We start from the raw sequence: 14,392 nt of genomic DNA, 5'->3' as shown, positions 1-14,392 counted from the left end.
CCTGTGTTTGGCACTATCTTAAGTGATCAATTGACTCCAGGTTTTTTTTGGTTTTTTTGTTTGTTTGTTTTCAGAGATCTAACAGTTTCTAAGGACTTAAAAACCATTAGTTCATAAGCTCTCCAGAGTTATGAAATTAAAGATTTATATGTAAAAGAAGTAATAATGGTTTTCCAGGATTTTTAAAAAAATGACATGAATGACCAAACCAAATTTGATTTCTTTAAGGTATGGGAATAAAGTATGCCAGATAACCCTATGTTTTCAATAGTACTTATTTCATACTTTTTTCATTCACAACTCTTTAAAGTCAAAACCTTATATATCTTAATCACTATTTCTATATCCTGACTGTGACATATAGCTGGTACTTAAATATATTTGCTGAATAAGACAATGAATGGATGAATAAATTAGCACTGTGTAGCTTTCTTTCATATGTCTTCTGTCATAGTATATGTATATATATATTTTGAAATTGTTTTTGCTTAGCCAGTATGTTCCATGTACCCTGGGATGCTTCTGTTTTGTTTTCCTGTGTACTTTCAGTGACCAGCACAGTTCCTGATAGTATGAATAGATATTGGAATATAAATCAATAATTGTTCATATTCATGTTTTTCTTCAATTTTACAAGTAATGAAGATTTCTAAAAATAACATCAATTATAGCCAACACTGAGTATTTTTTAAGGTGTTTTACATGTTTAATCAATATAATCATCTTAGCAGTGCTTTGAGGTTGTGTTTTTATTATCCCAAATTTACAGTTGAGGAAGCTGAATCATAAAGGGTTTAAATCAACTGCCCAGAGTCATGTAACTAAGTAACAGAGCTAAGATTCAAACCCAGACACTCTGGCTCTCCCAATTCAGCTCATTACCACCACATTAAACTCTTCTATGGTAGCTATAATGAGATGTTGCGGTTATAAAACATTTTTATTATCCATTTATTCTTATTATAGAATTAATGAAACAATAAGCAGTCAGCTGTGATGGAAAGAATTGTATTCAAAATCATTATCAATTGTGGTTTCAGCTAACGCCCTCTCAAATTGACAAAATACCATTTTGGTTCTCAACATATTTCTTTCCTGAATCAAAATATGTTCTACCTGGAAAAATGCAAAACATTAGCTTTTGTTTTTTTGCAACCGTAAAGTCTTCTACTTTCGGGAGATAAATATTTGCCTCTAAAGAAATCTGATTAAAAAGCAAATTGGAGAATCAAAGCTACAATTAGTCATATAGACACAACTGCTTAATTCAAAGAGCAAAGTAAACAAGATGGATTGGAATAGAAGAGTGTTTGATTTGATTAGCCTCATTAGTACAAGATTGGGGCTCTCACCTTTTCACTCTGCCATATCTGTGGTTTCATTTCCTTTACTTCTGTAACAAAAATTGCTGATATTTCATCATTTACAAGATAAAATCAGACTTTTTTGATAGAATTTTTGAATCATTTACATAAATTTACTTATTTTTAGCAATACTTTTAAGTAAATTTTTTACCTCAAATTCAGTTGACTAAAAAAGCAAAAAAAAAAAAAAAATTGTGGAACTCTCTTGCTGCACAGTGGATTAAGGATCCAGCATTGTCGCTGGGGCAGCTTGGGCCACTGCTGTGAAATAGGTTCCATCCCTGGCTGGGGAAATTCCACATGCCACAGGAGTGGCCAAAATTTTTTTTTAAAGTGTGTAATTTTTTGTAACTTCAGTGTGTTGCTTAGTCTGATAATTTTTGTTTTTAAATAAAAATGGCTGCTTTTAACTGCGGGTTTGATATATTAAATCACATGTGAGTTTTCAGTTATAGTTACCTTAACAAGGTATTATTCTTCAAGTATTTTAATTCGAGAAATATTTATTCATAATTCACTACTGCTAGGTATTCCTTTGGGCACTGGCAATGACTCTACTCTCATCGAGCTTAAAATCTAATGAAGTGATACATACAAGAATATATAAATAAGATAGTTTCCTATAGTGATAAGTGTCATGGCAAAAATAAAATAGGGTGATGTGACATAGAGTAAACGTGGGCTTGGGGAACGTGGAAGACTTTGGATACAGTGCCCAGAACAGATTCTCTGTAGCTCAGATGCGACCAGTCATATCTAGAAGTGTGAGAGGTGGGCATGCAGGGGGAGGGGACAGTTGCATTGTTGGGTTTGTTTAGTCATTCAGAGCTATTTTGAACTGCATGAAGTACCAATTCTGCTCTGTTAATATTTTAGCACAACAACAAAGAAAACAACCATCCTTCTTCCAGGAAAACACTCTGTGTGGTCTGAGCACACAGGTTTTTTTCCAGAGAAGCACTGACATTTCTTAATTACTCTCTTCATGAGTAGTCATGTATAGCAATTACTGAAAGCTCAGCAGAGCATTGTTCTTCTAAAGCCTTGGAGAACAATAATGCTGACAGGACAGGGTTTCAATGTCCAACACACTTCTCCTCTCTCTTCATTACCCCAGCTAATTACTCTGGCCAGTGGTTATTGTGTAGCTCCTTTCCCTTTCTATAACCCCCACAGCCTTCTCCTGTCAGTGTAATTTACTGTAATAGCATAATATTCTCTTGCTGCCATGCTTTTCTACTAGTTATTTAAAGGCACAGCTTCGTCTTATCATATTCATCTTCTGAAGTACTTTATCCGTGGGTCATGTTCAAGCTTCAGGTTAATGACACATTTCAATGACACTTGTTCTGAAAAAGAGGGGGGGACACCTGTTTTCTCAGGAATTCTGACCTTTAATAATGAAATAGAAAATAATTTTTTTTTCCCCACTGTACAGCAAGGGGGTCAGGTTATCCTTACATGTATACATTACAATTACATTTTCCCCCACCCTTTGTAGAAAATAATTTTTAATGTAAAGTTCCTAAGCTGAAGGAAATTGTCTACATAATGCCAAAGTCTTTAGTCTATTCAGTTTTTTTTTTAAAAAAAAAAAAACAGCCAAAAGAGTTTAGAATCAGGGAAATAAAACAATGACATAGTGATTGTTTTTATTTAGAAATGTTATTAGCAGTTATGTTGTTTTATTTAGAAATGTTATTAGCAGTTATGTTGACAAAGTATATAAGCCATATCAAAGTTGGATAACATAAACTCTACCTTTTTTAAAAATAGAGAAAAATAAGATTTATTTAAATATATTTTAAAGAAAAATTATTTTGGCAAAACATTATATGATGAAGCTGTTATATTCTATATAAAGACTGAACTAAATCTGCTCATTAATTAATAAAACAAAACCACTACTTTTTCTTGCAGATATATTAAATATTATTGAGTAATTACCATGTAGTGGGCAGTTACCTATTTTAATTTATTTAAACTTCATCTGTGAATTAGGTACTAACACGTTTTCCTAGGAACTGAGTTTAAGAGAGATTGTGTGACTTGCACAGGGTCAGACGGTTATTGTAAATGGCAGAGATGGGATTTGACTCCAAATCCATTAAAAAATCAAAGCTGGAGCTCCTAATCTATACACATCACCTCTTACATATTAGAAGTGAGGTAGCACTGAGACGGTTAGATTCATTTCAATATTTTTGATAAAAATTGTTTTATCTTAGACACGTTGCAACCATTATTTCCATTCTGTTTGAGATTGTCTCTGGACTGAGGTTGCTCTAGAACTGAAGATATTTACAATGGCCTTTTTAGTTTTAAATGTCTTAAAGAATCAATTTACAATGAAGTCATTACAAAAAAAATGGCTTAGGGGAAATCCTCTAGGCTATATGCTATTGAGAACAAAATAGTGATAACATTAATATTTAATATTGTTTCTCACTTATTAATAGCATTAATTAACTGTCTTTGCATCTGGGAATGAAAGGCATCAAGCAACATTATTTAAGGTGAGAAAAAAGAGCAAGGTATTCTTTTTCTTTGAATATGTAGTTATCAGCAAGATACAAAGTTTCAAGAAAAACAAAGTAATTTTTGCTAATAGCTCTAAACTTTTAATAATTATGTAATGTGCCTAATTATGATACCTTGTTATGGATAAACCATAAAGCCAAGCTTCTTATGTATGAGTATACTTACATATTGGTACAGAAAAACACCAATGTAAGAATGAATTGAGTTGCAATTTTTGACTTAGAAACCAGTTTAGAATCAGAATAAATTCTTTCATAAAACATGAAATTAAAAGCTGATTCTCAAGCCCCAAAACTAACTCATAAATCGCTGATGATTTATTATCATTAGGTAATATTTATATAATACCTATTATTTGCAGGAGTTTCCTGAGCTTGAGGAGGGCTTATTCCATATATTTGAGACAAAGCCCAGTCACCTTATAGATTTTATAGCCTAAATTAGGAAACTAAACAAACATATAAGATAGTATATAACAAAAAGGGAAAATTGGCTAAGTGTCAAAATAGTGGTAAAGTCAATATGGCCGGAGGACTTGAGAAAAGAAAATTATCCAAGAGTTGATTTGAACTGGAACTCTTATTTGAAGAGAGAATTTTAAATGAAGAGATAGAATTTGTAAATGGTCCAGAAAGAGGAGGTTAAAAAAAATCAAGAAGTGTAATCCAAGCAGGGTGACTTATGAAATTATTCTCCCCCCCCCCCGTAGTACTGCATAGGGGTCAAGTTACTCTTACATGTATACATTTTTTTTCCCACCCTTTGTTCTGTTGCAATATGAGTATCTAGACATAGTTCTCAATGCTACTCAGCAGGATCTCCTTGTAAATCTATTCTAAGTTGTATCTGATAACCCCAAATTCCCAATCCCTCCCACTCCCTCCCTCTCCCGTCTGGCAGCCACAAGTCTATTCTCCAAGTCCATGATTTTCTTTTCTGTGGAGATGTTCATTTGTGCTGGATATTAGATTCCAGTTATAAGTGATATCATATGGTATTTGGCTTTGTCTTTCTGACTCATTTCACTCAGTATGAGAGTCTCTAGTTCCATCCATGTTGCTGCAAATGACATGATGTCATTCTTTTTTATGTCTGAGTAGTAGTCCACATCTTTCTAATCCAATCATCTGTGGATGGACATTTGGGTTGTTTCCATGCCCTGGCTATTGTGAATAGTGCTGCAATGAACATGTGGGTGCATGTGTCTCTTTTAAGTAGAGTTTTGTCCGGATAGATGCCCAAGAGTGGGATTGCGGGGTCATATGGAAGTTCTATGTATAGATTTCTAAGGTGAAAGTAATATTCTTTACTGGTCTGTAGTTTTCATATGGAAGAAGAGGAGGCAAAAACAATGACAGATAAACAGGACAGGATTATGGAAACCAGACCAATAAATTCACACTTTATGTTTCCATTGTATATATCTTTCTGCGTTCCTCTGACATCCTGAAGCAGAAACCAGTTCTGGGATGCTTCATAAAGTCAGTTAGAAAGTTGAAAAACTAAGATAAAAAAGAAGAGAGATGCAGGTATATATCAGAAAGAATCAGCAACTAGTATATTACAGAGTTTCGCTTCAGTCTCTTATCTCTTCTTATTTATCTCTTTTCACAATGACCCTCCAATATTCTAGTCTGTAATAAAAAAGATGACTGCTGACTGCTCCTGAGTTTGATATTTTAGCTCAGCCAATCATGAGAGATGGTGTTCTTTTCCAGTAAAGATTTCAAAATACTTGAAAACTCTGATTATATCATTTTGAGCAAGATATGGTACCCTCTACTGGACTGATCAATTTACCCAGATGCTGAGGATATATACATTAATAAGGAGACTCTTCCTAGGTATTAGATCAAGTTGATAATATTTCAGTCTTCTCTTTTCTTATTGATCTTCTTTTTACTGGTCCTCTCAATTACTGGGAGATATACTTTGAAATCCCCAACTATACTTGCAGATTTGCTTTTTGACCCTTGTGCTTTTGTTGGTTTTTACTTTAGAAATTTTGCAGCTCTGTTATTTATTACATAAATGTTTAGGATTGTTATGTATCTTCTTGAAGAACTGACCTGTTCATAGTTATAAAATTGTGCTAATTACCCATAGTAATCATCTTTGCTCTGAGATCTATGGTCTCATATTAACGCAGTCATTCCGTCTTTTTAAAATAATTATTAGCAAATTATAACTTTTTCTGTCTGTTTACTTCCTAACAATTTCTTCTTTTTCATCAAGATATTTAGACCATATAATGTGATCATTAATGTGACTGAGTTCGGATCTATCATCTTGCTACTTGTCTTCTTTTTGCCCCATGGATTCTTCATTCCTTTTCTTTTTCTTTATTTTTTTCCTATTTCTTTGTTTAACTCAGTGTTTTTATGACTCTGCTTATCTCCTCTGTTGGCTCATTAGTTTTAACTTTGTCGTTTTATTTTAACGGTATCTTTAGGGTTTGTGCTATATATTTTTAATGTATCATGACATACCTTCAAGTGATATTTTTACTACTTTGAATGCAGTAGGAGAACTGTAGAATAATATGCTTCCTTTCCCTACTGACTGTTTGTGCTATTGCTCTTTATTTTACTTCTATATAAACCCCACAATATGTTATAATTTTTGGCCCTAAATATTTATCTTTTAAAGAGATACCAATAATAAAAAATACATCTGTACTACCCATGCATTGTCTACTTCCAATGTTACCAATTCCTTTATGTAGATCCATGTGTCATTTTCTATCTGCTTGAAGGACTTCTTTCAGCATTTCTTGTAGTGCGGGTTTGTTGATTTTAAATTCTTTTAGCTTTTGTATTTTTTAAAAAAAAAATCTTTGTTTCTGAGAGTTTATTTATTTATTCATTTATTTATTGAGTAAAGAATTCTATAATGGCATTTTTTTTCTTTCTTCACGTTAAAGATGTTACCCTTGCCTTCTCACTTGCACTGCCATTCTTATCTCTGTCTACCCAGGTATATGTACAGAAATGTGTCTTTTTTCTCTAGTCAGTTTTATGATTTTCTCTTTAGTATTTATTTTAGAAATTCAATTATGATTATGAACATGGATAAGTTTAATTTGCATTTCTTGGACTTACGGTTCATTAGAAGTCTTGGGTCTGTGGATTTAAAGTTTTCCTCAAATGTGGAAAAATTTTGGCCATTATTTCTTTAAAATGTTTCCACACTTCCTTTTGTTTCACTTCCTTCAGGGACTCCAGCTGAGCATGATTTGGCTATTTAAACTGTTCATCAGTTCTCTGGTTCTCTGTTAATTTTTTTTTTCAGTTTTAATTTTTGATAGTTTCTGTTTCTATGTCTTTACGTTCATTAATTTTTTTCTGCAATATTAATCTGCTTTTAATTTCATTCAATAGACTTTTATCCCAGAAGCTTTGTCTTTCTCTCTGAAAGTCAAGGTATATCTTTTTTATATCTTCTATGTCTCCTGCTTCTCAAACATACAGAATACAGTAAAATAATTTCTGGCTTAGTTTGGATTAATTTTTCTTCAGTAGAAATTTTATTTGTCTACTCCCTTTGTGTATGTGTGATCTTTGAGTGAATACCATAATAGGAATTTTAACCTGAAAGAGCTTAATTTTTATTCCCATAAGTATTCTTGAATTTTGTTCTGGAATGCTGTTAAATTACTTGGAAACAGTTTAATCTTTTCCAGTCTCACTTTAAGCTTTTTAGACTCAACCAGAGCTATGTTGTCTAGGATGAATTTCCCCCCATTACTAAGGCATAATATGTCTTAGTTCTTTTTTTTTTTTTTTTCTGTCTTTTTGCCATTTCTTGGGCCACTCCTGCGGCATATGGAGGTTCCCAGGCTAGGGGTCTAATCGGAGCTGTAGCTTCCAGCCTACGCCAGAGCCACAGCAATACAGGATCCGAGCTGCGTCTGCGACCTACACCACAGCTCACGGCAACGCCGGATCCTTAACCCACTGAGCAAGGTCAGGGATAGAACCTGCAACCTCATGGTTCCTAGTCAGATTCGTTAACCACTGCACCACAAGGGGAACTCCCCACGTCTTAGTTCTTTAATCCTTCCCAAATTGTGAGGTTTTTTGTTCTGGCTATTGGGGATAGGAACTATCCAGGACTTATGTGAAATGCAGGCACGGTTCCCCAGAGTCCTTTGGGATGGTTCTTTACCTGACTTTCAGTAGTTTCTTGACATACCTGTGCTGATCAGTATTCCAATGAATTTTCAAGGAGGGACACTCTGCAGCTCTCAGGATTATCTGTATGTATCTCTCTCCTCTCTGTCTATATATGCTCTGTGAACTTTTTTTTTTTGGCCACACCTATGGCATATGGTAGTTTCCAGGCCAGGGACTGAATCTGAGCCACAGCTGTGACCCTACACCACTGCTGAGGCAACACCCACTGTGCCACAGTGGGAACTCCCTGCCCTGTGAACTCTTGCTGCCTTGTCACCACAGGGCTCCCAGCCTCATCTCCTCAACCTAAGGAGACTATTTGTCTCTACCTACGTTTTCTCTCCCTGCATCATGACCTGAAACTTACTCCAAACAGTGGGCTGGAACAATCTTAGGGCTCATTTCATTTGTCGCCATCTCTGAGGGATCATTTTCCTTCACTGTCTGTTATTCAATATCCTGAGTACTGTTACTTGATACATTTTGTTCAATTTATTAGTTGTTTCAAGGGGGAGGATAAATCCTGTCACTATCCTTCCATCTTGACCACTCATTTAAAAATAATGTGAATTTTAATAATTGATAATATCCAATTTTTTCAGCTTGTTAGAGGACCGTCGACAATGATGTGCCAATTTTTCAGAATAAATTAAATCCTGAAGTAATGTGTACTCAGTAATTTTCCCTAAATATATTGTAAAAGGTGATATAAAGAAGATCGTGGGAGGGAGTTCCCGTTGTGGCACAGATGAAACAAATCTAGCTAGTATTCATGAGGATGTAGGTTTGATCCCAGACCTCACTCAATGGGACAGGGATCCGCATTGCTGTGAGCTGTTGTGTAGTTCACAGATGAGGCTCAGATCTGGTGTTGCTATGGCATAGGCTGGCAGCTGTAGCTCTGATTCGACCCCTAGACTGGGAACTTCCATATGCAGTGGGTACGGCCCTAACAAGCAAAAAAAAAAAAAAAAAAAAAAAGATTGCGGGAGATACAAAGTTACTTAATAAACATCTCTTCTCATGGAATATGCAGCCATGATTATATATCTTCTTGGCTCACAAACATACCAACACTGTCAGAGACTCAATGTTGGTTTGTAAAGGAAATAAATGATTTCCAGTCCCAGTTCTGTCACCTTATGAATGCCTTAAACCAGTATTTCCAAACTTCAGTTGCCTCATCTAGAAATGCGTGTAATCCTAGGATTATATTAACTCTATCCTACATACAGAATGTTGCTAAAGATTAGGAATGAATGCAAGAGAGCAAGAGAATGTATGAAAGTTTCACTTAGAATGTATGAAGTTTCACTTAGAAGTAGAATACAGAATGGTATTGATCTCTTATAAAGATATGTTCTTGATGTGGCTCTTTTCCATCTCGTAGTTTTATTGTTTTGTATCAATTTTCTTTTCATTATTTTAGCATTGCATTTGAAATATGCTATTGAAATTTGTTCTAAGTTCAAAGTTGTATGCAATCACTTTCAAACATGTTCCTATGCCCTCTTTCTTAATGGAATACTGACAACAAAAGTAATGCTATTTAGAATGAAAGAGGTATAACTACTGTAGGTGTGTAATTGGTGAACCAATTGACTGGCAGTTGTGAGTCCCACTTAACTGCATTGAGTAGTTATGCCATGCTGATAGATGGAGCTGATTGAATAATAGAAATAGCAGTCTATGGACTAAATATACTCAGTCATAATGTAAATAATGAGCTTGCTATTCCCGACTCAAATAAAAAACTAATTTTTAAAGGTTTTATTAAACCTTTCGGGGCAATGATATGTTACCTCATAGTACCATCGAGGCTCCTCCTCTCAAGAGAAAAAGAATAGATTTATGAAGTCCCAGAAAAAGTGGAACATATCCTTCCCTGTGATTTGGTGGATAAAGACTTCAGAGCCTAATAAATAAAATATTTCTCAGCTGTATGAGGCATCAGCAAAACTAGAACACAGGACTCATCATTCCCAGACAAGTCCTCTAAGGTACCATGCCACTTCCCTAAAGACAGCAAGAGAAAAACATTAAGATCAAATGCCTTACATAGTGGTTGAATGTGACTTACAAAAAAGGAAGAAGAAGAAGGAGAAGAGGAAGAGGAAGAAGAAGGGGAAGGGGAAAGGGAAGAGGAGGAAAGAAATAAAGATTAAGTCAGCTCCAGTGACGGCAGATGGATTAGATATCTGTTGAAGCGTTCAAGTGTTCTTTGTCAAAGATGACCGCTTATGCTACACTTCAGCATAACCACCACTGGCCACCTTGCTCTGTACTTCCCCTGAGGCCATGAGACTTCTTATTCAAGATCATTTTGCTCTGAAATGTACCTTGCCTCTAAAGAGGAGAAAACAAACTGAAATATGTGATAGTTGAAAAGCAAATGCTGCCTTCTTTTTTTGTCACCAGATGATAAAATACTTTTAAGTGCTTAACTACTTTGCCCCAATATTTTTCCCCCAAATATTATACTTGGTTCCTACAGATGGAAGTACAGCAGGAGTCCCAGATTCATTGGCAAAGCATGGACACATACAAAGTGAAAACCAAGCTTTGTACCAAAAGGCAGCTTTATATTACCTTTGCCAGTTTTTCTGTCAGGAGATATTTGTGGTGCACCGTTATGTCTTCTTCCAGATGCATTTATTTATAAATCAGAGGACATTTATTTCTATTCATAGATAAGAGTTTGTACTGTGGATCTGTGATTTAAAAATTGGAAACATGGATTCTACCCTCAAAATGTTTACAGTCTTCAAGGAAAATTGAATTCTAGCACATGACTGTATGAAAAATCAGCTATCTGAAGTATTAAAACAAAGACAGATATTTTGACACCGTGGATATTCATAGAAAATACAGATGTCTTAGTGTCTTGGCACTGGGGACACTTGCCCAGAGATAGGGGGACGTGATAATGAATGAAGCCTAAGTGATAAGTTTATTGCAGAAATAAGATAGAGGGAACATATTTAGTTCAGACTTGATTCTCAGAATGTGACCCATAGACTAGCAGCATTAGTACCCCCCTGGAAAAGTGTTAGAAAAGTAAATTTTTAGACCCCACCCTGGACCTATTGAATCAGAAATTCTGAGATTGACATCTAGCAATCTGTGCCTTAATGGGTCTCCCACGTGATTCTGATGTGCGCTCAAGTCTGAGAAGCACTGAGTTAGAGGAGGCAAGAAGAACATTTGGACAAGATGATAAAATATAGAATATATGTAGGAGAAGGTCCGAGTGACTGAAAGTTAGGGAAAGAGGATCAGACAGATAGACATGTAGATGGGGAAGCCTGAAGAAGGCTTGAATTGCCACCTTGAAGAGTTTTAACATTATGCTATGGATAATGCACATATAGAGATATTTAGTTGGGGTTTAACTTTTGTTTGTGAAGAAGAGATATGCTATCATTAGTATGTATGAGAAAAATTAATGTACTAATATTTTATACAAGGAGTTAAAGGCTATAAAATAGTTTTGTGAAGAGTTAGTCCACACAAGATGTCTATGACCTTGAATTAGGAAGTTGAAAGAAAGAATAGAGATGTATATAGATTCAAGTGATGTTTTCTTTGCTTAAGTGAAAAGATGCAAGAAGTGTTTCAGGAGCTTCAGAATCAAGTGTATTTGGCTACTGATCAGAGACAACAGGCAAGAGGAAGAAAGATAACTTTGTTTCCAGAAATTTACATGGAGATTGTGCCATGTTAGAGATACCTTGAGAAGGAATATGAGATTCCTTTCTAACATATACATTTTGTGTGCTCACAGCACATTCAAGTAGAAATAGCCGATGTATGTCGAAATTCATTTTGTCTTTTAATATTGGAACATTAAGCTAATATGCTCCCTCCTTCTTTGCTTGACACCACCCCTCACCCCAGCTATTCAAACATTAAGAATCCATCGTGGTTCAGTATTTTACTCAACTGTAAGCTTTGGCCAATGCTAGTATTGATAATAGCTCTAGTATAGTCATTTCCCAAGTATCTTCTTCAGTCCTCACCCTGTAGCTTTTATAGACTGTTTCTCAGTAACTCCATAAGCATGGTTGGCATCTCTATTTGGCTAAGTGTGCACCTGCAGAAACTGGACAACAGATCTGGCTTCCTGTTGCCTGTCATTGCCAAGAATTCATGAGCCAAGGGGTGTTATAGCTTGGACTGCTCATGGGACCGTTCTTTAGCTGATTTACTACTTCTCACCCACCAGTGGTGAGATGCTTTCTCATACCTCCAAATAGTTTTTTTTGAACTTATTCAGTGACAACTATTATGCAAAAAGTTATTTCACTGTTGTAGTATCATTATTTTATTCCAATAAATAATAGGTCAGTTGTTCCACAGAGGTGAAGGGAAATGTTATACAATAAATGTTGCTTTGGAACTTTACCACTTAAAAGCCCTAGTGAATTTATGGTTTCCAAGGCAATTACTCTCTGATTTGAGTGAGCTTTGCCTCTAGTCTCTTTGCTTTTTATTATAAAATCTAAAACAAATATAGAGAAACTGCCCAAAACATATGCACAGCTTAATACATTTTTATAGGATACATAACCTTGTAATCATCACCCAGGTCAATAAATAAAATTTCACCAGACACCCTAGAAGCCTCTTTTCAGCTGCCCTCTCCCAGACAGAGCTGTTTTCTTCACCCCATAGGTAACCATTTGTTTGATGTTTATGATAATCACTTTGCTGCCTTTAGAGTTTTACAGCACAAGTAGCATCCCTAAACACTATAATTTGTTTCCCATTTTTTCTCTAATATATATTTTAAATCTTTTGCATAAAAAACTAACAGTAAATCTCAGTATATATGTATATATACTATCTCTCTGTCTTCATATCTATCTATCTATCTATCTATCTATCTATCTATCTATCTATCTATCTATCTATCTGAGAGAGAGTGTCAGCCTCAGAGTTTCTCATTCAGTAGAACTAGTGTGGGTTATATAGAGAGATTTTTAAGGAATTGGCTCACCCAGTTGTGAAGCTTAGTAAATCCAAAATCTTCATGGTGGGCTGGCAGGCTGAAGATTCAGGGAAGAGCTGCATGCAGTTCAAGTCCAAAAGCAATCTGCTGGCAGAATTCCTTCTTGCTTGGAAGAAATCAGACTGTTTTATTACTATCATCAATGGATTGAATGAGGCCCACATAATATTATGGAGGGTAATCTACTTTATTCAAGGTCTACCAATTTAAATGTTAATCTCATTCACACACACACACACACACACACACACACACACACACACACACACCCCTTTATAGGAACATCCAGAATAATGTTTGACCAAATATCTGGGCACCATGACCCAAAAAAGTGGACACATAAAATTAACCATTACATAATAGGTTTACCTCTCCTTATCCACCTTTAAAAAAAAATATTGGAGTATAATTGACTTATAATGTTGTGTTATTTTCAGGTGTAGAGCACAGTGAATCAGTTATACATATACATATGTCCATTCCTTTTCAGATTGGTTTCCCATATAGATCACTACAGAGTACCGAGTAGATTAATCTCCTATGCAGTAGCTACTCATCCATTTCACGTATAGTAGTGTGTATATGTCAATTCCAACCTCCCAATTTATTGCTCCCCTGACATTTCCCCTTTTGTGTCCATAGTTTGGTTTCAAAATCTTTGAGTCTGTTTCTGTTTTGTGAATAAGTCCTGTTGTATCATTGTTAAATTAGATTCCACATATTAGTGATGTTACATGACATTTGTCTTTCTCTGTCTGACTTAATGTCACTTAGTATGACAATTCCTAGGTCTATCTATGGTGCTGCAATGGCATTTCATTCTTTTTATGGCTGAGTAATATTCCATTGTATTTATGTACTACATCTTCTTCATCTATTACTCTGCTGATGGACATTTAAGTTGCTTCCATGTATTGGCTGTTGTGAGTAATACTGCTGTGAACATAGGGGTGCATGTATCTTTTCAAATTATGGTTTTCTTTTTTTTTTTTTTGTCTTTTTGCTATTTCTTGGGCCGCTCCCGCGGCATATGGAGGTTCCCAGGCTAGGGGTCGAATTGGAGCTGTAGCCACCGGCCTACTCCAGAGCCACAGCAACGCGGGATCTGAGCCGCGTCTGCAACCTACACCACAGCTCAGGGCAATGCCGGATCCTTAACCCACTGAGCAAGGGCAGGGACCGAACCCGCAACCTCATGGTTCCTAGTCGGATTCGTTAACCACTGAGCCATGACAGGAACTCCTGTAGACTTTTTGATGGTAGCTGTTTTGACTGAAGTGAAGTGGAAATGATACCTCAT

General features: G+C 35.5%; 1 protein-coding gene across 1 annotated transcript in view; it reads left to right on the top strand.

The window, feature by feature from the left end:
• ERBB4 (erb-b2 receptor tyrosine kinase 4) overlaps positions 1-14,392 on the top strand; it is a 1,130,412-nt gene that overhangs the window by 1,006,166 nt on the left and 109,854 nt on the right.

The sequence above is a fragment of the Sus scrofa genome, chromosome 15 (assembly GCF_000003025.6).
Source record: "Sus scrofa isolate TJ Tabasco breed Duroc chromosome 15, Sscrofa11.1, whole genome shotgun sequence".
NCBI classification, from domain to species: Eukaryota; Metazoa; Chordata; class Mammalia; order Artiodactyla; family Suidae; genus Sus; species Sus scrofa.
This window is presented reverse-complemented; position numbering and strand designations above follow the sequence as displayed.